Genomic DNA, 22,648 nt, shown 5'->3' with positions numbered 1-22,648 from the left:
TTACTTTCATGTCAGTCCAGTTTTTGAACCGACTTTTGGGGCTGGTAACTCCAGCTCTGCGATTATTAGCAAACAAGTTTGTTTCTTTGCATATTTCATCCAACAGTATTTCGTCGAAAAATAAACTAAACTACTCTAAAGGAGTGGTATTTTCATCAAAGCTTTCTGGTAAAACAGGTCCAGGATCTACAATTTTAGACTGAATGGTACTTACTGGGCCATTGTCATCATTTGTAATGCCAACCCACACATCAGGAGTGACATCATTGTCAGAACTGTTATCACCCACCACATCACTTTGTTCCCCATTTGTTGCACTAGCGGCATCGGCAACAGATCCTTCATCCCCACTTCCTTCGGTTGCACTCAATGTTCCTATCCCCTCTAGTCCAGTCCCATTATCCTCATCATCGTCCATGTCTTCATCACCATTAGACTCATAATGAAAATCACCTTCTGATACTGACCTGTCGAGCCAGTCAATTATGTCACCATCGTCCGGGTTGCCCGCCATTATGCAATACAGCAACACAAAAACAACCGTTCAGTACGCAGGGTGCAGAGCGACTGAAAAACAGAGGCAGGCAGCCGACAATGGCCTTGACTTGCCGCTAAAACCCCTCCCCCATCAAGCAGCCTGAGCCATTCCGGCACACACCCTTCCCCCACCTTACTGCCACCAAACTACTTCATTCAATAACTACAGAACTGATTGCGAATTTACTTTTTAGAGTACAACCGGGTGGGATATAGGATTAAAATATTCATGACTTATTCTAAGGCAACGTACATTATAAATTTAATCTACATCAATTCAATAGGTATGATCGAGTATGAAACAATCTAACAACTTCAGTTCAGTACGCCGAGTGGAGAGCGACTCAGTAAACAAAGAGGCAACCGACAATGACCTTCATTAAGTTGCCGCTAAAGCCCCTCCCTCCCCCAAGCAGCTCAAGCCACTCCGGCAACCCCCCCCCCAACCATACTGCCGCCAAACTACTTATATTATGTTCCCGATTAGCTGGAATAGCTGACAACATTTACTGCCAACAATAAGGATATTCATAAACATGATTATGCGTATATACACGCATTTGACACTTGGCCAAAATAGGTGTATGCGTAAATATACGCATATGACCTCCGGGAAAAGTTAAGTTAGGCGTATATAACCGTCATTGACCCGGGAAGGGTTAATATTAACAAAATGGCGTTTGTTAAAAAATGTTTAAAGTCAAATAACAAAAAACCAGTATAGTTATAAAAACTATACTACACGCCAACTATTTGGAAAATTTTATTGTAATTCCAATGGTAGAGTAGAGTGGGGCAAAAGCTTGCACTTAAAGTTTGACGGCAGCCTGTGACAAGTAAAATTATTAAAAAAAACAAAATTTTGCATACAGTAAGGTTAAGATGTTTTTATGACATGTTTTTATAAAAATATTCTAATAAAAACCTGCTAAAAAATGAAAATCTAAAAAAAAGTTAAAATGCGAACTTTTGCCCCGCTAGTGGGGCAAAAGTCCGCTTTAGTTGGGGCAAAAGTACGCATTTTTTATTTTGAAAATTTGTGTATTGATTACAAACTCAAAGTTAATTTTAGGTTCAAATACAAAATGGAGAAGTTTAAAAAACAAAATTAATACTTAAATTATAAAAAATTAAACTATTTTATACTAACTATAGTGGAACTTACACTTAATTACTTTTACATTACTTACTAATAATAATTAATCTGAATTTGTTGTCTTAGTAATAAATCAACACATATTATTAGTCTATACATATTAAGAAAATACAAAGGTATCTATTATTAGGTAGATATTATTTTGGATACAAAGTTACAACCTGATTACAAAAACTGTATCACAACCTCTTTAAAAGTTAGCAGTGGTCACAAATATATTGGCCTACACCTTCGTAGCTTGAACAGTCCTCATGCCACCATGATCCACATGAAAAGCACTGAACCCAGTCTTCAGTCGGAGGATCTATGTATTCTTCGTCACAAGCTGGGCACTTAATTTTTTGTGATGAGGTTGAAGGCTGCTCTAGGTCTACATTTAACGAAATGGGCTTCTTAGTTGGGACTTTAGCACGGGGTTTCCCCTTTTCTTCTTTCAACAATTTCTTTCTAGCTTTTTCTTTCAACGCCTCCTTTTTTATCTCTGTGGCTTCTAGAAGCTTATTTTTAAAGGGTGAACTTGTAAATATTTCAGATTTCATTTTTTTTACTTTTTCTCTTCTGGACGCCTGTACGCTTCGGTAAAGGTGTTATCATTTGTGGGGACACCCAACGATTTTGATTTTTTTGACTGGTTTTGGGTGTAGTTTTCTTGATCGGTGTTGACTGTGTGTTGCTAGAAGTTTCTTGCTCAGCTATCTTAGGTTTAATAAGATTTTTATCACTTCTAGCAAAGTTCCTTACATCATTTTCTGCGAGGACCTGATGGTCAGCATTAACTGAGCAGAAATTATCAACAACATCCTCTTCCAGGACTTCATCGGGAGCACCAGACTCATCTGCACACGCTTGGCTTGGGTTATTTTCCTCCACTGGCTGATCTGTAACACTACTTGGGAGGAAGTCTTCCTCAGAAAAAATATCTTTATTGAAAGGAAAAATGCCGCAAACCTTAAAACCAGTTAACGCTTTTCCCATACTAGCACTCTTTTCATATGCCTCAGCAAAGATCTCTGCGACCTGGAACTGGGTAATTACTCTACCTGGATGATTCAACAGCCATTTGTCACAAGATTGGGAAAAAAAATCTTTCAAAGACTTAAAGAAGCTCCTGTCAAGAGGTTGCATCCTATGGCTACTATGTGGTGGTAGAGAGAGAAGATGGATACTGTGCTGCCTACAAAATTCAATACTTTCAATACTGATATGCGATCCATGATTATCCAGGACTAATAGAGCTGGATTTGTTTCATTTGATGCAACATGATTCTGGAAGTGTTTCAACCAAACGGTAAACAGATCGGAATTACTGTACCCAGAATCGGAACACATCATAATTGAATCAGGAGGAGCTCGATTCATGAGCTCTTGTTTGGCCCTTTTTCTGGCAAAGATTATGGCAGGGGGTATGTAATTTCCACTAGCACTCATTGAGCATATGACAGTGGTTAACTGACCTCTTTCTGCAGACGAAACTTTGCCGACACCTTTTTTTCCTTGAATGGAAACAACTTTGGGTGTTTTGTCGGGTACTGTACTCATTCCTGTTTCGTCCATATTGAAAATACGGGAAGCAGGAAATTTGTAGTTCATCAAGAGGTTTTCAAGGTTTGAAAAAAAAAGATCCACTTGAGGCTTGTTGAAGCCCATGATTCTAGCTATACTGGTCTTTGTTGGTGTGCGAAGGCTCAACTTGTGACCTTTTAAAAAACTCAAACCCCAATCTTTACCTGCCTGTTTGGTTTCCTTGTTGAAGGGATGTGGTATCCCGTTGGTGTCAGCATATTCATATGCCAATCGAAGAAGGTCTTTGAAGGTGAGTCCGTAAAAACATGTGTCTAACTTCTTACAGTGCTCCGCCAATTCTTTTTCTTGTTCCTCATTGAAGACTGACACGAAGCGCCCCAGCTTACTTACTCCAAAGCCCTAAAAAAAAACTTTTGTCATTTGGCTGTATTCGGTACCTAGTTTTATCTCGGCCTGAACATTTTTTGTAAATTAGTAAATAAATTGTAATTGTAGTTAGTAAATTAGTGGGATATCGCATGTAGATCTAATTAATATAATCAAAATTATTAACGAAATGACTACCTGTTTCAGACGTTTCCGTAAAGCTGTATCCGATACTCCAAACTCCCTCGCTATCTGCCTTATAGAGATACCAGCTTCTAACTTCTGTCGTGCTATTTGTAGCATTCCTTCAGTTATTGTTTTCCGATCAGTTTTTCTCTTGTAATTTCTGGGGAAAAAATTGAAATTTTTAGTATTGGAGCCTAAAAATAATCAAACATAATATATTTTCAACAAATTAAAATAATTAGTTGCTTTGGGAATAAAGAAATATTTTATTCCCTTAAGAATATTAGACCTATTAGTGTTCTTTTTAAACAAGTAACTATATCACGGTGGTTGGGCAAATGTTCGCACCGCGCAGTGCGAATCTTTGCCCCACATCCTGCAATTACATTATTTGCTTAGTGCTACAATCTAGCGGAGAAATTGAGAACTGTCAATAGCATCACTGTACACGTTGTTCACTGTGCTTTCAGATTATATGCGGTTTTAATTGAAAAGTAAATGTTATCAGTCTAATTAACTGTTTGCAAAAACTCGAAATATTCCATCAGAAAGTATTAATTTGTAACTTACCTCATAGTTGTATTATCAAGGTATCTGGAAGTACGAAACTACGTTGACGCAGCTACTACTTTGAGACCATTACACTGATGAGCAAGTTGGCCAACTGCAACTCTCACAACACTAAAATTACCCCAGTGCGAACTTTTACCCGCCACGAACTTTTGCCCCACTCTACTCTACTAGTTTCAAAGGAATCCATCAAGGCATAAGCGAGCACGACCACTTTAAAGGTACGCTTGCACAAGCTGTGAATATTTAGTCTTTTATAGGTATGAGCTGTTTTACATTAGTCATAAAAAATGTAAAAAATACCAACCTATGTTATTGTCTTTGAAAATCTTTTGTGTATAGATTATTACTAAAACAGTATTCCTCACATATGATGTATTACCATGTTGCTCGCTATACCAAATGCCCCGTTTTGCCCGTTAAAAAGTGAAGTTTATACATAAATTGAGTGAGTAAAATTAAGATTTATTTTAATACAGTAAAGTACAAGGAGTAACTTTCTAGAATAAATCATTTAATTACTACACGTAATTAGTAGTAGTTACCTTTTACTTGAGTTTATTTTGATTCTTCATAAATGACGTAAGAACAACAATATTTATCATCCAGTAGTTTCTTAGAATGTATTAATCATATTGAATACACTAATATTGAATACTCTAAGTAGAGTAGAGACGGTATTTCAGTAATCAGTACTTTGTAACGGTTACTATTCTCCAGTATCTGTAACGGTATTGAGAACCAAAAATACTGAAGACAGATACTTTGTATCCTATATGTACTTTATATGGTTACAAAATACAGATATTTTCTAGTAATGATTACTTTACTAGTCCTGAAGAACTCATATTCTCACTAATACTGAAATAATGATTTGAGGCTTACGGATATAAAATAAATAACTCGATCGTAACGTTCCAACTGGAAAATATTGCTACTTCACAATGTAACTCATTTATCAACCCTGGTGTCAGTGTTACATTCTTGAATAAGTTAGTGAGTAATAAATATCTTGTATTAAAGAAAACTAAACATGGATGCAAAACGGAAAAAGAAAATTGATTGATAGAAATTGTTTAGTCATGTCAACAGTGAAATCGCCGAGTGCAATATTTATAATTCCAGTTTGTCCTATAAAGGGTCTGTGCCAAACCTAAAAAGGACTTGCAGCGGAAGCGCCCAACAGTTGTCCCTGTCTCCTCATCTGAAGTTCATCAGCCACCACATGAACAGGTACAAATTTCAGATGATACGCCAGTCATAATCTTAAATTCTAAAGATAATCAGCCTATTTCGACCTTTAAACATCTACACTTACCATCAAGTTCGTTAGAATATCTAACCCCATTACAGCCTCAGGTTTAAAATTACAGAAACCGACCCTAAACCCTCCTCGTCGGCAAAACAAGAATTGTCAATAACTGCTTACTTACATAAAACAATGACTATCTCTGAAAAATCTAAAATTGATACAACAATTTTTAAAATGATAGTCTGGGATTTTAGCAATTTACAATAGTGGAAGACCAGGGGATTAAAGATTTAATGAATACTGTGGCTCCCACTAACAAAATCCCCTCTATGACATACTGTTCCAATACTCTGCTTCCAGCCATGTTTGAGGAAACCGTGAATGGTTTAAAAACAAGTTTCAATAGGAGGCCCAAACTATTTGGCCTATTTTATATATACCTAATTATATATGAAGGGCCACGGGGAAGAACGATCGTTGTCCAACAGAAAAAAAATTCAGTATTAAGTTTTTAAGTTTGAAGTCGATTAAGTAACGTAAGAATAGGAATAAAACATTGTTTGAATCTTTTTATGATTTATTACATTATTTATTACAAATTCACAAACAAAAATATGCACTTCACGTAACTGAAAATGAGAAAATAATTCCAAAACAAAATAATGTCAGGACCTTGATCGTTTTTGCCGGTTACTGGGCTTCATCAATTGGTGGGTCGTCTGCATACTCAACGGCATCTTCTTCTTCTTCTTCATCCACTTCAAGGACAGGAGCCAGGGAATCATAAAATGTTTGAGAGTTTGCTATTGTCCGGAACTGTTTTAAATGAAGTAGGTCCTTCACTTTTGGTGGTTTACTAGGCAGTTTTTCATTGTAAAGTTCTTTTAGGTCATTTTGGTTCATAGTCCTTCTTGAGTTCTTTTTGTTTGTGCCTTGGTTCCCAACAAAAACCGCTTTCAAATACCTTCCAAAGTAGTTTGTCTTGTGTAGCACAAACCTTGGTTCATTTTGGTCAACTTTTAAAACTCTGATTGGACGTGTGGGAATAGGGCACTTTTTAACATAAATCCCAGATAAAACGTCTGTCCAAGTTTCAAATTTGACTTCTTTGGCACAATCAATGACAGTAAAATACGAAGGTTTGATTCTGCTATATTTAATGACGTTTCTCCAGTAATCAGGTTTCTCGGTGTGATTTTGCATTGATAAGGGTCATATCCTTATCACACTCCATATAAGAATGGCCTCTTATAGGGAAAACTACTTTTACGGTTTCAAACCGTTTCAGTTTATTAACTGTGTAGTGTAAAAAACGCATAACAGTAAAATTCTTGTTCTGGCCTGCACATGAGTCACAGAAAAGAATCAGAAGTTTTACTATTGGGCTAAGAATATTCTCAAAAAAGGTTTTAATTGATGGATACGGTGGTGTTGCAGTTATTTTACATAAGTCCGTTACACATACAAAAATATCTAGCTACAAAAACAATATAATACAGTTAATCTGTATTAAAATAACTCATTTTAAGAAACCTATTTACATTTACAATGTATATTGTAAACCTTCAAATAAAATTGAAAGAAGTTTTTGGCAAGAATACTTATTCAATCAATATCAAAGTTTTACATTATTATGTGTGGATGCTCGTCATCCCTACTGGGGAGCAATTATTCCTAACACAAGAGGAAATGATATTTTTCATGAATATAACAATTCATTATTTATTTTGCTTAATGATTACAGTCACACTACAATGCCCTCCTTAGATCATCATGCTTCTACCCTTGATTTATCTTTTGTGTCACCAAATATGCGTGCTTTACTAGAAAAATGGGAAATATGTAAGGAATCCATGGGTAGTGATCACTTACCTATAAGTATACAATTTAATATGTCAAATCTTACATTTCAGTATAATCCAGATTTTAGTAAATAATATTAATAACAACAAATTTAGTTTAAAAAAAAAGCAAACTGATCACTTTTCACTAAGACTATTGAAACAAACATTAGAGAGCTACAACCAATCTCTCCTGAACATAAAATTAGTGAACTCTATAATATTATTACACAGTTTTGTGAATTATCTATTTCCAAAGTTAAAACTCCCACAAATAGTTCAGGGCAAGCTTTTTCACCAAAACCATGGTGGACAAACGGTTGTTCCCGGGCTGTTGCCCAAAGACGGCTACCATTCATTACATTCAATAAGCAAATGAATGCAGTTAACTACCGTGCATATCAAATAGCTCAATTAAAGGCTAGAGAAGAAATCCAGTTGGCCAAGAAATTAAATTGGGAAAAATTATGCCAAGATATTGGGGAAAAAAGATCAAGTACATTAGCTTGGAAAATAGTGAAGAAGTTAAAAGGTAACAATAGTATTAATCATAATGATGCTGTTATAAATAATAACGATGAGGGTTTCATGAAACACATAATTTCAGACTATGTACCCCATGTTAATGAAATGCAATGCATGGAAATGAAATTATATAGATCATCAAATGACCCTTTAGAAACAAACTTTACGTTAAAAGAGTTACAACTAACTATTAAGAGTAAAAAAAAGAATACATCTCCAGGCCTAGATGGGATTTCCTATAAAATGATTAAATTTTTGCCAATAAATGCCCTTAACATGCTCCTAGAAATCTTTAATGGTGTCTAGAATGGATATACTGACATTCCTACAACTTGGAAACACATCAGGGTCATTGCCCTACTTAAACCTGCTAAAGATTAAAATCTGGAGGAATCATAGACCAATTTCATTGATTCTTGCTTTGCTAAAATTTTTAACTCAATGATCAAAAACAGATTAGAATGGCTTAATTAAAAATTTGATATAATTCCTAGCACTCAATATGGATTTAGAAAAATGAAAGGTTACAGTGATTATCTTATTACTTTCATAACAGACACTTTAATAGCCCTGTCGTGAAAAGAAACTACTGTTGCTACATCATTGGACATATCCTGTGCATATGATAATGTTTTATACCAGCACTGATAAATAAAATGTCTAATTTAGGTATTCCACCTAAATTTTTGGTTTATTGCCACAACTGGCTTATCAACAGGCACTTAAGCTTCATTGATTCTAGGTTTACCCGCACTAGAGTTAGTAACAGTGGTTTACCTTAAGGTTGTGTTCTTAGTCCTTTGTAATTCTTCCGTATATATATGACATAAATTCGTTTTTACCGACACATATTAAACCTCTACAGTATGCTGACGATATTCTGCTGTATTCTGCAAATAAACATTATGATGCAGTACACACGCAAATGCAGCAAGCCATACGCAATCTAGTTACATATTTTGAAATTGTACACATGGAATTCAATGTCCAGAAAAGTAGTATAATTATATTTTCCAGGAAAAGAGTTGTTGATCCTGACCTACAATACATTATAAAGGAACATAGATTACCTGTAGTTGATACAATGAAAATTATGGGTATTTTTTATAGATAATAAGCTTACTTTTTAAACTCATATTAATAAAATATTCCAACAATGTCTAAAGGATTTAAATATATTGAAACCAATTAGTTGCAGAACAAGTGAAGCGCATCCAGAATTTGTACTGCAGATTTATGAAAGTCTTATCAGAAGTATGTTAGATTATGGGTGCTATCTTTATGGACAAATTGCCAAAGTTGAATTGAATAAACTAGACAATGTTCAAAATCAAGCATTAAGAATTGCACTTAGAGCATTCAGATCTACCCCATTATAGCTTTGCATGCAGAAGCAGCAATAATACCTTTAAGTCTAAGAAGGAATATGTTAACTGAAAGATTAATCTACAAGATTATTACTCAATGTAAACATCTTGCTTATTTCGGTTTGATGTACTTAAACTCGACATATATGGATATGCAGTATTGGGAAAAGAAGAAGATACCTTTATTTTTACAATCATTTAAAAACATTTCTCAGTTGAACCCTATTTTCTCTATTAATGAAGAACCTAAAAATCAATGGGATTTTAAAGAACCTCTTTTTATGATTGGCAGTAATGAAAAACCTAGCACCAGTATAAATATAACAGATTACAATGAGTGTACAATTAATAAGAATCTTCAAAATTAAAAAGTTATTTTGCAGGCAATAATACAGAAATTTAACACGACATACAAAGACTATCTGTGTGTTTTCACAGATGGTTCAAAAACAAAAGATGGTACGGGGTCTGCCTTTTATATTCTGCTGCTTAATATATCAGGTCAATCCTTTTTAAACCCGTATTCATCTATTTATACAGCCGAGCTAATAGCAATTTTAAAATGTATTGAATATATAAATAATTTAGACTTTAATGATTTTGTTATATTAACAGACTCGCAGGCAGTAATAAGCGCTATAGCAAACAGCTTCGAAGGTTTATCGAAACAAAATCTAATCTTCTCAATAATATTCAAAATACGAGAATCGAAGAAATATATTGTCCTGCAGTGGATTCCAAGTCATATAGGTATTTCAGGTAATGAAAAAGCTGATAAATTAGCAAAAGAGGCAATCAAATATGGCACTAAAATAGAACAATTACATATATCCATAGACGATTTCAAAGCGTACCAAAAACAATTATACTTCTCAAAAAGTAATAATCTGTTTATAGGAGTAGATAAAGCCCGATGTTATAAAGAGGTTGTTGAAACGATACCAAAATATACATGGTTCAAAAATGTTGAAATGAAAAGATGGGAAATAATCAACATTCTAAGATTATGATTTGGTCATGCCAATATAAATAAAAACCTATATAATATTGGTCAGTATTTCACTCCACTATGTCTAAGATGTACTTTAGGTCATAGTGAAACTTTGGAACATATCTTTTTTACATGCCCTGCATATGACCATGCTAGAAGCCAAGGTTTAAAATTAATAAAGAATCAGTATGGGATGAATGTTCAAAACTTAACTAAAATTCTCCAGTCTAACGATTGAGAGAATTTTAAAGAATTACTTCAATTATTGAGCTCAATTAAGAACATTATTTAAAACAAAGTAACTCTCTGCATATTGGTAACTTAAATGTAACCTGGATAAGGTGCTTCAACCTAGGAAGCCTGATGGACCCTTAGCGAGAAGATAACCTAGATCCTTACAAGACTCTTACGTCAAGAAAGAAATAGTACATTGAGGCGGCATGGGATTTCCCGAAGCCTACTTGCCTAGAGCTAACAATTAGAGAAGAAAAAAAGAAGTGTTTAAGCATCTAGCAAACATCATCAGCCCCTTTTCGAGTGACACTCTCATCATACGTGTAAAATACTGAGGTTGAGTCTGATAACACATGAATGTTAAAAGAAATGAAATTCAGTTGACGACGGTAATACACATAAAATGTTGTCATGTTTGGTGTTGGCAGATTTTTTTAAAAAAATCAACAGTAATTCCTTCAACTTCTTCATTTCTTCTGGATTCTTTTCGACACTTTCTTTTGATTGAATAAAACTTGTCACATCTCGCCAAATGCACTGTTTTTCCTTCTCCTTTTTGAGTAGTTCTTGTGCTAATAGTGCTTTAGTTTCTTCATCAGTAGCCTTAGTAATTTCATATTGTAACACTGAAATCTCTGATTTCAATATATCACAACAGCTGCACGTATCCTTTCTTGGGTATCCAAATTCAATATTAAAGTTCCCATCAAATATACTACTAAACGTTGTCAAACCGACAGTGTGCTCTTTGTTAGATTCATTGTACATTCTGTGTAATTTTGATTTATTTAACTCTTCAGGCAAGTACACCCTTGATGAATCTTTTAGTGAATAATGTGATTTACAGTGTTGCCAGAAAGTTTTGGGACACCCCACATAAAGTGATATACTACTTGAGTCGCCAAATGCCAAAACAAGCTAAATCCACTCTGCAAGTTTTTTAGATAAATGCCAAAAACTGATTGCTTTTTCTCACATCCATTACATTTTTATGATTTTTGTTTAAAAAAAAAGGTTAAAAAATTAGTTATATTGTTTTAAAATTGCTAAAAAATGGTACAAAAGTTATAATTACTGCAGGCCGATTAAATATATGGCATAGCTTGTTTTGGAACAGTAACTATGATTTAGCTGCTTTTGGAAACTTACTCTCCGCCATTTGCTTTTTAACTTTGGTTCCAAAACCAGTTAAATTGCGTTTAACCATTCCAAAATAAGTTAAAAACAGAACCTTATATTATTAAATCCTTTTTTTCTCAAAACATTGTAGCCTATATTGTTAGGTAAAGTTAGGTTAGGATTAATGAACACAATCGTATTCATTTTCAATACAAAACCATGAATTTATTTATCTACAGAGTTTATAAAATAAATGTGTCCGTTTATTAAAAATATTTTCACTCAATCATAGGCTCATCCTCTTCATTTATTTCAAAATCATCCATCATCATCTTCCTTCGCCTTGATTGGTGGTAGGTAGCTGGAATAAGTCCTTGAAAAACTTCAACTTTGGCTCCCGTTGCCAGTCATTTCCATAGTGGAGATTTTAGCAAGCATTTCACATCATTGATTTTTACTTGTTTCACTGGGTGTCCTTCTTGTATCACTCTCAAAACTGCATTGTCAAAATTTTTCCCCCTTTTCATTACTGACTTTACTCTCGCCGATTTCAAATACATAGTTTGCTTCTCCTTGTACCAGGATGGAGTTTGGATTACTTTTACTTCTTGAAAAGATAAATTTCTTGGCCTTTTGAAATTGAAAATGCCATTGTCCTGGTTTTTTTAGAACAGCATCGGTTAGAGTTTTCCAATCACTCACAGGGCAATCCGTCCCAAGTTTCACAACAGTAACAGTGCTTTTCAATTATTTCAGTGTACTCATTGGGATTGTTGATTACAACTCAGATCTTGAAATTTCCTTTCAAGTACTCCAAACACTCTATCAGGGGGAATGAAAGAATGGCCGACTACCGGAAAGAGTAGTACAACTTTAGTAACATGTTTAGGTGCATCTTTCAGGAGCCAATGAGCAATCATACCGACAACAGTTGTGTTCTTGTTTTGGCCACCACAGCTGTCAGAGAAAAGTTTGACTGTGGTGACATTTTCCATGTTAGCGCTTGTTAACCTGTGGTAAACAGCAGATGCAATTTGACTGGACCCTTTTGCATACTGGTTTTCAGTCCAGAGGTAAGAAAAGGTGTTTTCTGAATTCAAGAGGACTTTAGAATGTCCCTCACAAATCACAAAATATATAGATATAGCTGGCGCTTATAGTTATGCGGCTTGGTCCGGTATTTTTAGGAAGGACAAGATTTTTCTGACAATCATAGCTCAGAATAAGCTCTTTATCCATTATTTTTCTTGCAAAAGTTTGTAGAATTTGTCTGCACGGACTTTGTGGGCTTTTAGGTTTAGCTTTAGTGTTTCAACGCTTGCCTGCATCTTTTTCTGTGGCTAGTTCACACTCAAGCCCTTGTGCAGGTTGAACACTTATCAGTGTACGGAGCGTCAAAAACCAATGTTAAAGTTCTCAGAAAAAACCAGCCTGAAAAAGTCATACTCACACTTTAATTCTTCAGTTGGATGCTGCTCAATATACATTTTCCACATTTTTGTAATGTTAAGCTCACTTGGAAGGTATTGCCTATGCTTGTTTTTCGCTCTGCAATAGTGTTTTTGTACTGGAATAAATGTTTTAATAAAAGATTTGATGCTGTCTTTCTTTATATTATATTTATCACTTGGCGTGCTCCTCCACCGAGTCTCCAAAGGTACGACGCCTGTTTCCAGGTACTTTTTTTGCAAATCAATTGCACTCGGTTTTTACTCTCTTGCAAAATTTGTAAGTAGTGCCTGCCCGACATACTTTAACATTCTCAGTTTTGTTGTTCCTCATTTTAGGTAAGAAAAAGTCAGTACTTACATTTCTTTTTGATTTGATACCTTCTGGAAGACGAGTCCTTTTTGCTGAGGAAACAATGACGTGCTGAAGAATAAAATTCTTCTTTGATTGAAGGTCAGCGTCTTTATAGTATTGCTGATGTATCTTTCTAACATCCTGCAGGGAAAGTTCTGCGCAGCGGGTACTTACTTTTGGCCGAATGTTTACAACTAGGCATCTGTGGAAATCCCTTCGGGCGGTGTCTAAAAACAAAATAGGGATTATTAGTTCTCCTATACCTTTAAAAAAATACTAACCTGTAATAAAAACAAATTATAGATCGCAAAACGTTGTCAAAAACTGTTGTAGTTAAGTTAGGGCCTAAGCTGAATTACTTTAGGCTGGTTGAGATTAAGTAGTTTAGTTGCGGTTATAGGTTAGTTTAGTTGAGGTTAGGTTAGCTTAGTTGAGGTTAGGTTATTTTAGTTCAAATGAGTGTTAAGATTAGGCTAGTTTAGTTTTCTTTACCAAATGTTGTTAACTTACCTAGCAACTTTTGCAACAGTTTTTCCTTCCATGCTCTTTCGTTTTTCTTCCTTTTTCTTTGCCAAAGGGCCAGGCATCTCTCTACCAACTCTACTTGTTCCACATTTTGTGGAGTTTCCACTGTTATGTCCATTATATTGACATTTTCTTGTTGAACAATTACAACTTCAGCATTTATAATATCAATACCAACGCCTTCACTACCTTCTAAAATACCTCCTGTATGTTCAGCCTCCATGTTTATGACACACAACAAATCAGGAGCTTTTAAAATAATGTTAAATAATTGAGTGCTATTGCTTCTTATAACACTATTTTAGCCTTTGAAATTTAAAATTAGCCAACAAAATAAACAATTAATTCAGAAGGAAAATGATCAGCAGTTCCCTATAGGAAAAGTCTTTTGGGATTTAACTTATTTTGACACAGAAACATGAAACATTGTAAGTTATTGTAGTTTTGATATAGCTGGTTTTGGAACATTGTCATCTGTGCAGATATGACTGTTTTTGGAACCGAATGGGCTATAGGATATAACTGATTTTGGAACAACCTTCACTTTTAAATATTAATTTTAAACAGTTTTTAACTGGTTTTTGGAACATTTTGAAGTGACAAATCTGTAGCCTAGGTAATACAGAACTCAATGTCATCAATATCTCAACTTTTTTTAAATTTTGGATTTAGCCTGTTTTGGCATTTGGCGACTCACTTGTGTCCCTATACTAACAGCAGATTGGCTAACTCTATACATTTCCCCACTAACGTAGTGAAAACGAAGTATTTTGGTGTGACTTTCATTACTTTATGTATAAAATCTTTCAAAATATGAACTTTTTGTGATTTCAAAATTTTGGAGGAAAAACCTGTTTTTTGAAACATTAAAATTTATAACTTCTAAAATAAATGTCCAATCATCTTAATAATTGGTATGTTGTTTTAACATAAGATATGGAGTAAATAAATGCTATTGTGGCAACTAGAAAAAAATAACTCACAGTTTGGTGATTGCTCAAAGTTCCTTTATTTTTATTTTTTTCGGAAATGAAAAACTGATAACTTTGGTGCGTTGTAGCGCTCGAACTATGAGAGTGGTAGGCAATCCACGCACACCAGCTTGTTCCTCACAAAACAGAGGAAGGGATATTGATGTGCACGCACTCCTTTTTCATAATTTGATTTGTTGCCGTCAGCTATAAACATCGCCATTTCCGTGTTTGTATTTATTACTCCATATCTTATGTTAAAACAACGTACCAATTATTAAGATGATTGGACATTTATTTTAGAAGTTATAAATTTTAATGTTTCAAAAAACAGGTGTTTCCTCCAAAATTTTAAAATCACAAAAAAGTTCATATTTTGAAAGATTTTATACATAAAGTAATGAAAGTCACACCAAAATACTTCGTTTTCACTGCGTTAATGGGGAAATATATAGGGTTAGCCAATCTGCTGTTAGTATAGGGACACAAGTAGTATATCACTTTATGTGGGGTGTCCCAAAACTTTCTGGCAACACTGTACTACCTCTAAGAGATTTAATGAAGTTTAAAACTTTCGATTTAGTTTACTCGGACATTTTAATTGGTCTATTTTTATGTTTACCTTTACCATCTGTCTGAGGTTCACCGAATGCAGTCAGCTGTTTCTTTAAGGTTTGCACACGGCGGTTAGTAATGCCGTGTAAGGCTAAAAAGGCCTTGTAGCAAACGGTTAGGGCCTACATACTGAAATGTATCGCTACCATCAACATGTACACGTACACGATAACAATAAGAGGACGTATGATAACTTGCCTCTTCATCATCATTTCTGTTGCGTCGCCGCTGAAACAACGGTAATCAATCCGCTAAAATATTGATTCTGTTTGTTGTAATCACCCAATTTGTTAAAGTTCGATATTTTACGTTGCTGTTCCCCAGTTGAAATAACTTGAAAAGACTTGTATCGAAAACATCTAGAATTCTCACCTGTCTCATTGCTTGACGCTTGCAGTTTGTGTATCACGTCCTTCATTCTACCTGTTCTCTTCCTTTTCTTCACATTACGTTGTACATTAGTCCCATCTACACTATCTGTTTCACTAAAATCACTCAACATGATACTCGTGTAAAGTTAAAATAAGTTAGGTTGGAATTATGCGTTGTGTAGACAGGCTGTCCAACACAACAGAGCACAAAGAAGAACAGCTGACATAAATCAGTGATGTGAGTGGAGGGAGCGAATTGGACATTGATCTCTCTTGCCCGTCGGCGCGAGGACGCTGATCGTTCTCGCCCGTTAGCCCCAATCTTTTCCCTGCTATAACTGAGTGACCATGCTCTTTCTTGCCTGAATGATATTGTAGTTAAATACTATCAGTAATGATCTAACAGATTCCATAGAAACATGAATTTGGTAGAAGAATGGACTTTGATCGTTTTTCCCCGTGGCCCTTCATATATAATTAGTTTATAATTTATGGTTAATCTTTCACAAAGCTTATTGATTTTTATTTCATTTCTACAACTTTGGCTTCAGGATTCATATCGAGTGTAACCCTGCTTTGGGCTCATGGGTTACTTTAATACCAAAGTAACGAACCTCCAAGTATGACAATTCTTGAAAACGATTGTATCGTTATTTTTACTATTTACAAGCATATATGTATTTATTCTTATTATAAACAAGATCTATTTTACAACTTACTCACATCTTAGGTTACTATATTATTTGTTCGTGTATGCGCAATCTCGTAACTGACATAGTACCGTATCAGCTACCGTAATAAAATTATCTTATTCCTGCACTTTATTTATTTTACTACATATTATATACACAAGTTGTACCTCATTGCTAAATATAACCTTCTTTTGTAGTCCCGCTCTCAACACCCTATACACAGTGATCACTTGGTCATATACGAATATATACTATACAAAATGAAGCGTCATAGAGTGTCAGAATCTGTATACCTGCCAGTGGTCTATTTATTGAATTGAATGAAATCGTCTTTCCAGCCACTAGCGAATTGCAAATGGCGTCTGCCAAGTGTATCGGAAGTTGAAGCCGTAAGTGATAGTCTCCTGTTCGTATCTGTCATTGAGGATTATACTATTTTCTACATTGAGATTGGATTAGTAATAAAGTAAGTCTTTAGATTTTAACAGCGAATGATTAAATACAAGCAACTGTTTTCTAGTTTGTATTCATTCTCCAATTGCAGGGCTGGGCTCGGTGTTGTACTTGTATTGGGCTAGGTAGGCCTTTTCGAATTATTTTTTCAAAACATTTCCACTTTATTCTTACCTAGCCTAATTGTAGTTTTATACCTAACACTGTGAATTAAGGTTGTATTGAAAAATATTTTGTAGAAGCATTAGTATCTAATTGACATTTGGAATTTGGTTGATAAATCTACTAGACATAGGCCTAATACAAGTTTGCACTACACATAGTTGTGAACAGTGCTGTTTTATCGTGATAAAGGTTTAGTTAACAGAAAAATAATTGTATTACAATAGTACAAATATTAATATTGTGTAAATGTGTGATCTGTTGTATTTGCATATATATATTTATTTAGAATAACATATGTATGATTGACACCCCATTAGCACTGACCACTAGTACCGGTATACTTTTTGGGTAGGGTACGATAAGCGAACCCGGTTTTTTATATCGAAATTGGCAAACAATATTACTGAATCATAACCATCGATATAACCAATCGTTACTGATTAATTATTTGGTATTTATTTACAATACCGTGACCATGAAAAATGGACTTTTTTTCATGGGTTGGGCATTTATAGCCAAGTATTATTATCACAGGTGCATATAAACTGGGGGGAAAGTATATCATTGTATTATATTGATGCCTTTCGGCCATTATTGCATTAAGAATGGAAAATAACTGATAAAATTTTGTCGAACAACACTTGGAGGGTTAAGGATCAGGGGCATCACGTGATCTGGGATTCGACTTTTGCAAGCTCGAGTTAATTTTTTTTCTAAAAGAGCAAGCAGTGCGCAGCACTGCACAGCGGGCAGGCATCGTTGACAGGATTAACGTCATCATTTCAGTAAAATTGCCAGAGGTACTGTCAAAAACAGAGTTTTCAGAGGATTTCAAAAAATCGTAACTCCTTTGATTTTCGTTGCCGACGAATTTTTTCTTCACTATTGTTTTCAGGAAAAATTGTAGTTTTCAGGAAAAAAAAATTAACATACCTTTCCATGGTCACGATTTTGTAAATTGATACCAATTATTTTGAACGATTAACTTACAGTAATCTATATCCTGTAAAAACTTTCAGATAATACACATAATCGTACCGAAAAACGTATGTGAAATTTGTGGGAGAGAAACAACTGTAACTGTGAGAGGAGCAAATCTGGTCATCTTCAGTTTTCCTAATTTTGGTTATAATAATTTGTTTGTTCACTGTAAATATTAAATTCATATTTTAATTTAAAACATGTGATTGTTATTGACGACTATAGATACTTTTATATCGATTGATAGTCTAGGATTTGAGATGCAAATATTAGGTATCGATGATTACATTCTTCGATTAAAAAAACCCGGTCCGCTTATCCTAACCTACCCCTACTTTTTTAGTGAACCTATTAGTTTTTAGAAGATGTCTATTATGCTGGGTGTGATGTCCCTATCAGTAATGAAAGTATAAGCTATGATTTTGGATTATAGTTATTTTATTGTAGTGGTGTTCATGTTACAACGCACACATTAATTAAAACTAATGCTGCAATGAATCCAGTGCTGAGGAATAAAAAAAAAACCATATATAGCCTAATACGAAGGTATAAATAGTTGCATTGAAATACAATAGACAGCCTGCTGCAGTTCCGTATTTGGCCACGAAAATGGTCAATTAGAATACTGAACTAAAATCATTAATATATTAACTGTACTAGAATAATTAAACAAAAACCCATCAATGCTTTTTTTACGGAACCTATTCAGTATTAAAACAATTATTTAAATCTCAATTTATCAACAACAATTAATTGATGAAAAGTAAATAAAGTTTATACTTTCTGATCAATTTCAGACTATTCAGAGTTCCCTGTGGCTGATATGGTGAAGTGAATTTACCTTAAATGTTTGCAGAATGTTTTTTTGTTTGCTTTAATATAGTTTTCTTGATCGGGAAAGTTAGGTCGGCAGCATTCATCAAGTCGATCAAGGTCATTACACAACATGTAGGCTTTACTCAATCTGTCTGTGGCTTGTTTTATCCTACTGTTCCTTTTAGTATATATTTTTAGTTCTCTCAAGCATTTATGGTTGAACTTACTAGAGTTTTTATGACTTACTAGACTGATTGGTACCTCAGTTGTGTCTTGAGCTGATGGCCAAATGAACCGTCTGTTACTCAATCTACTCTTGGGTTGAAAAGTATAGATAGCCAGCCAAAGTTTTGAACATTAACCACTTTCCTAACTAACTAGTAGAAATATAATAATGGGAGTTATATTAAAATGTAGCTTGTTTATTTCTGCGTTTAGAAATATAAAACCTATTCCATGTCAAAACAACACACTGATTTAACCACAACATCTCAGGTTTTGATGAAATTCGGTAGATAGCTTACCTTTATGAAGATTAAGAAAAATACCAAATTCAACTCAATATCTCAAATGGTTTCAGAAATATGGAGATCTAAAATTAAATAAGATTTAATATTTCAGAAAAGTTGCTATGAAATTAACATTATGGTAAACTACCCAAATATGAGGGCTGCAGTATAGTAAATGTCCAACACTCGAGTGATCAATAATATCGAATCATCAAATAGAATTATTTAAATACTGTCAGACATGTTTGATTATCCTGTTAAAAATAGTAACTGCCCAAACTTAGTATAAAGAAAGTTGTATTATTTTATATAATTAAAAATGTGTATATTTCTTTAACATAAAATTCGGGTTGACTTTACTGTTCCAAAGTAATTGAAACAAACTGTGAAGTGAAGTGTGTGTGTGAAGTGAAGTTAAACTGTGTGTGTGGTATTTGTGTAATGGCCACTGGAGACGGGATATACTTTTGTTAATTACCTAATTCAAAATAATATGTTGTTTTTACGTTCCTGTGACCTATTACTCTGGTAGCATGTTAGTATATAAACATTTAACTAACTCATTACAATGTAACATAGACTGATAAACTAATAAATTTATAAATGGGTTAATTCAAATATGACTTTACAACACAATTATTGGGTACTAAAGAAGAAGTCCTTATCTACTATTTGTTATTAAATATAAATGTAAATACGTATTATAAATGTAAAAAGTTAAAGATATGGTAAACCACCCAGTATTTGATAGTATTAACCCTTTGGCCGCCGGGCACTTAGCACGGCTGACTAGCGTAAATTGCCACGGCCTAAATCACCATTTTTGTAGTACTTTTACATAAATTATTATAAAAACGGTACTATTGATAGTACAATATTTTTACTTTGTTTTTTTTTTCTCTTTAACTATACTATAAGATAAACACATTCATTCTAAGCTTAATTATTTTTTTTTTATTCAAAAAGTACTAAAATAAAAAAAAGTTTTATGATGAAATTTTTATTTTGAACTCCAAAATCAATATAAACAAAAAGTATTTTATACATAAAATTTATTTTTGTATTGAAGTACATTGTAATAATTAAGACCTGTGACAATTTTTAAGAAAATTGAATATTAAATAACACAGCAGGAAATTATTTTCTAAAAAAAATGGAAAATTTGATTTATAACATATTCTTACCTGTCATTATTATTCAGTATGGACAGTTTACATTTTTTTCTTGAAGATGTTTGGAAATATTCTTTTATGTGTACACATTTTAATAATGTAATATGTACCTTATCAGAATATAAAAAAAACTAAAAACCAAAACTATTTACACGATTATGTAAAAACTTGTGTTCATGACGCTCCCTCTTCTTAGCACCTGTGCTTTGTCAAGCACAGGGGATGAACGCCTTTATTGCAATGTTTGCAGGAGAGTTTTTCTCCTTTTACCTCCTGAACTACTCTGAGCACTGTACACTGATCAATTTATCTGTTTATTTTCCGGAGAATGGTAAAGAAGGGACAGTACCAAAACCTGTATGTTGTACCGGACTGGGGTTGCAGAGCCATTCCTCAGTGATTGCTTCTATAATTGAAATTTTGAAAGCTAGTCTTCCTTCTCTGTATTCATTTTATAAAGGATGTAGAGGTTTACATCATTCTGGAAAAAATGCGGAATGCTGCTTTTTTTCCAATAGCCCAGAGTACACCTTTCATTCAAATAACAATAGAGCATTTGGTCTGCTGAATCTACTCCGCCCATGAAGGCGTTTTAGTGGCAAATTATTTTAGGCCTACTGGTTATAAAGACTTTATCTCCCTTTTTCCGGATTTTAATTGATCAGTGGCCGCACTGTCTGTTGAAAGAAGTAATACTTGTTTTTGTTGTGACACTTTTTGTGCCGACTACCTAGCATAAGCAAAGCACCCTTACGGCAGTACTTGAGTATTTGAGTCACGTGACTATTGTGAAACAGTGTTATCAATGTATAAACGTAACTATCTGTTAGTTTGATATATTGGGATGTCAAACCACCAAACTAGGCATCAATATCTTTATAAATACCAAAAATATAGCAATACTACGAAACGTCCTTATATGAGGACGTTGTCAGTTTTCGCCCAACATGACGACATCCTCAAATGAGGTTTTTCATTAATCTTCCTATAACTCAAGTCACTTTTCCACATAGGTACCAATAATCTGCCACTAACAAATTATAGTGACAAAAGCTCTTTTATGCAGTTCTACCAACTCACAAACTAGATCTACGTGGCTGTGAAGTTTTTATACACTAAAATGACTTCAATTATGAAACTAGGTATGTTACAATAGTTTGAACTTTCAAATGGAAAATTTAAAAAAAGAAAATCAAATTTCAGTGTACGAAACTTACCACAATTTTTAAAAGTTTTTTCTAAAACCAGTTAAACATTCCTTAACTAATAGCCTATTCATATACCTAAAACCATTAGTCTAGTATTATCCATTCTAGAGTTATATCTTTTTTATACTAAATTTTGTGGGTTTTAGGCCGTTTTTACAAACAGAAAAATATCTGTGGAATCCGCTGTATTAAAGATAGAGGAGTCTAATTTGTGTCAAAAAATTTCATTTTTCATGGGCTATATGATAGTAATATAACATAATTAAATTTAGCAAATGTTTAAGGGCTAGAATCCTATATATTAGTATTTTAATAGTTTTCTTATACTTTTGACAGATACTGTATTTATAAAAGTCATCCACCCAGAGTCAGTTTTACCAAACCCCAACCTGTGGGATAAGTTTGCAAAACATTATGTAGGATTCTCTCACTGTGTTGATTTGATATGGAATGAGCCTTAAGCAAATTATTTCAAATCAATAAATTCCAGTTCTAATCTCAATATGAACAAACAGAAAAACTGTGCTTGTTTTTGGCGCTTCTCTACCGAAGTGGAACTTTGAAAATTCATAACTCAGATGTTGGTTGGTTCTAAATGTGGTCAAATTGAGACCAGATTCTGATAAAAGATGACTGAAAGTGAGTGATTTTACAGGAAAGAGTAATGTGAAATGGCCTATATATTTTTTAGAAACTGAA

General features: G+C 33.9%; 1 protein-coding gene across 1 annotated transcript in view; it reads left to right on the top strand.

Annotated features, from left to right (window-relative positions):
- Positions 1–16,972: 16,972 nt before the first annotated feature.
- LOC124357764 (AP-2 complex subunit alpha) overlaps positions 16,973–22,648 on the top strand; it is an 82,785-nt gene continuing 77,109 nt past the window's right edge. The window contains exon 1 of the mRNA XM_046809802.1: positions 16,973–17,111. The gene's annotated coding sequence lies outside the window, so the exon portion shown is untranslated. The remainder of the gene's footprint in view (positions 17,112–22,648) is intronic.

This window comes from Homalodisca vitripennis, chromosome 3, assembly GCF_021130785.1.
Source record: "Homalodisca vitripennis isolate AUS2020 chromosome 3, UT_GWSS_2.1, whole genome shotgun sequence".
In the NCBI taxonomy this organism is placed as follows: domain Eukaryota; kingdom Metazoa; phylum Arthropoda; class Insecta; order Hemiptera; family Cicadellidae; genus Homalodisca; species Homalodisca vitripennis.
The sequence above is the reverse complement of the archived record's forward strand: the minus strand, read 5'-3'. Positions and strand labels throughout refer to the sequence as shown.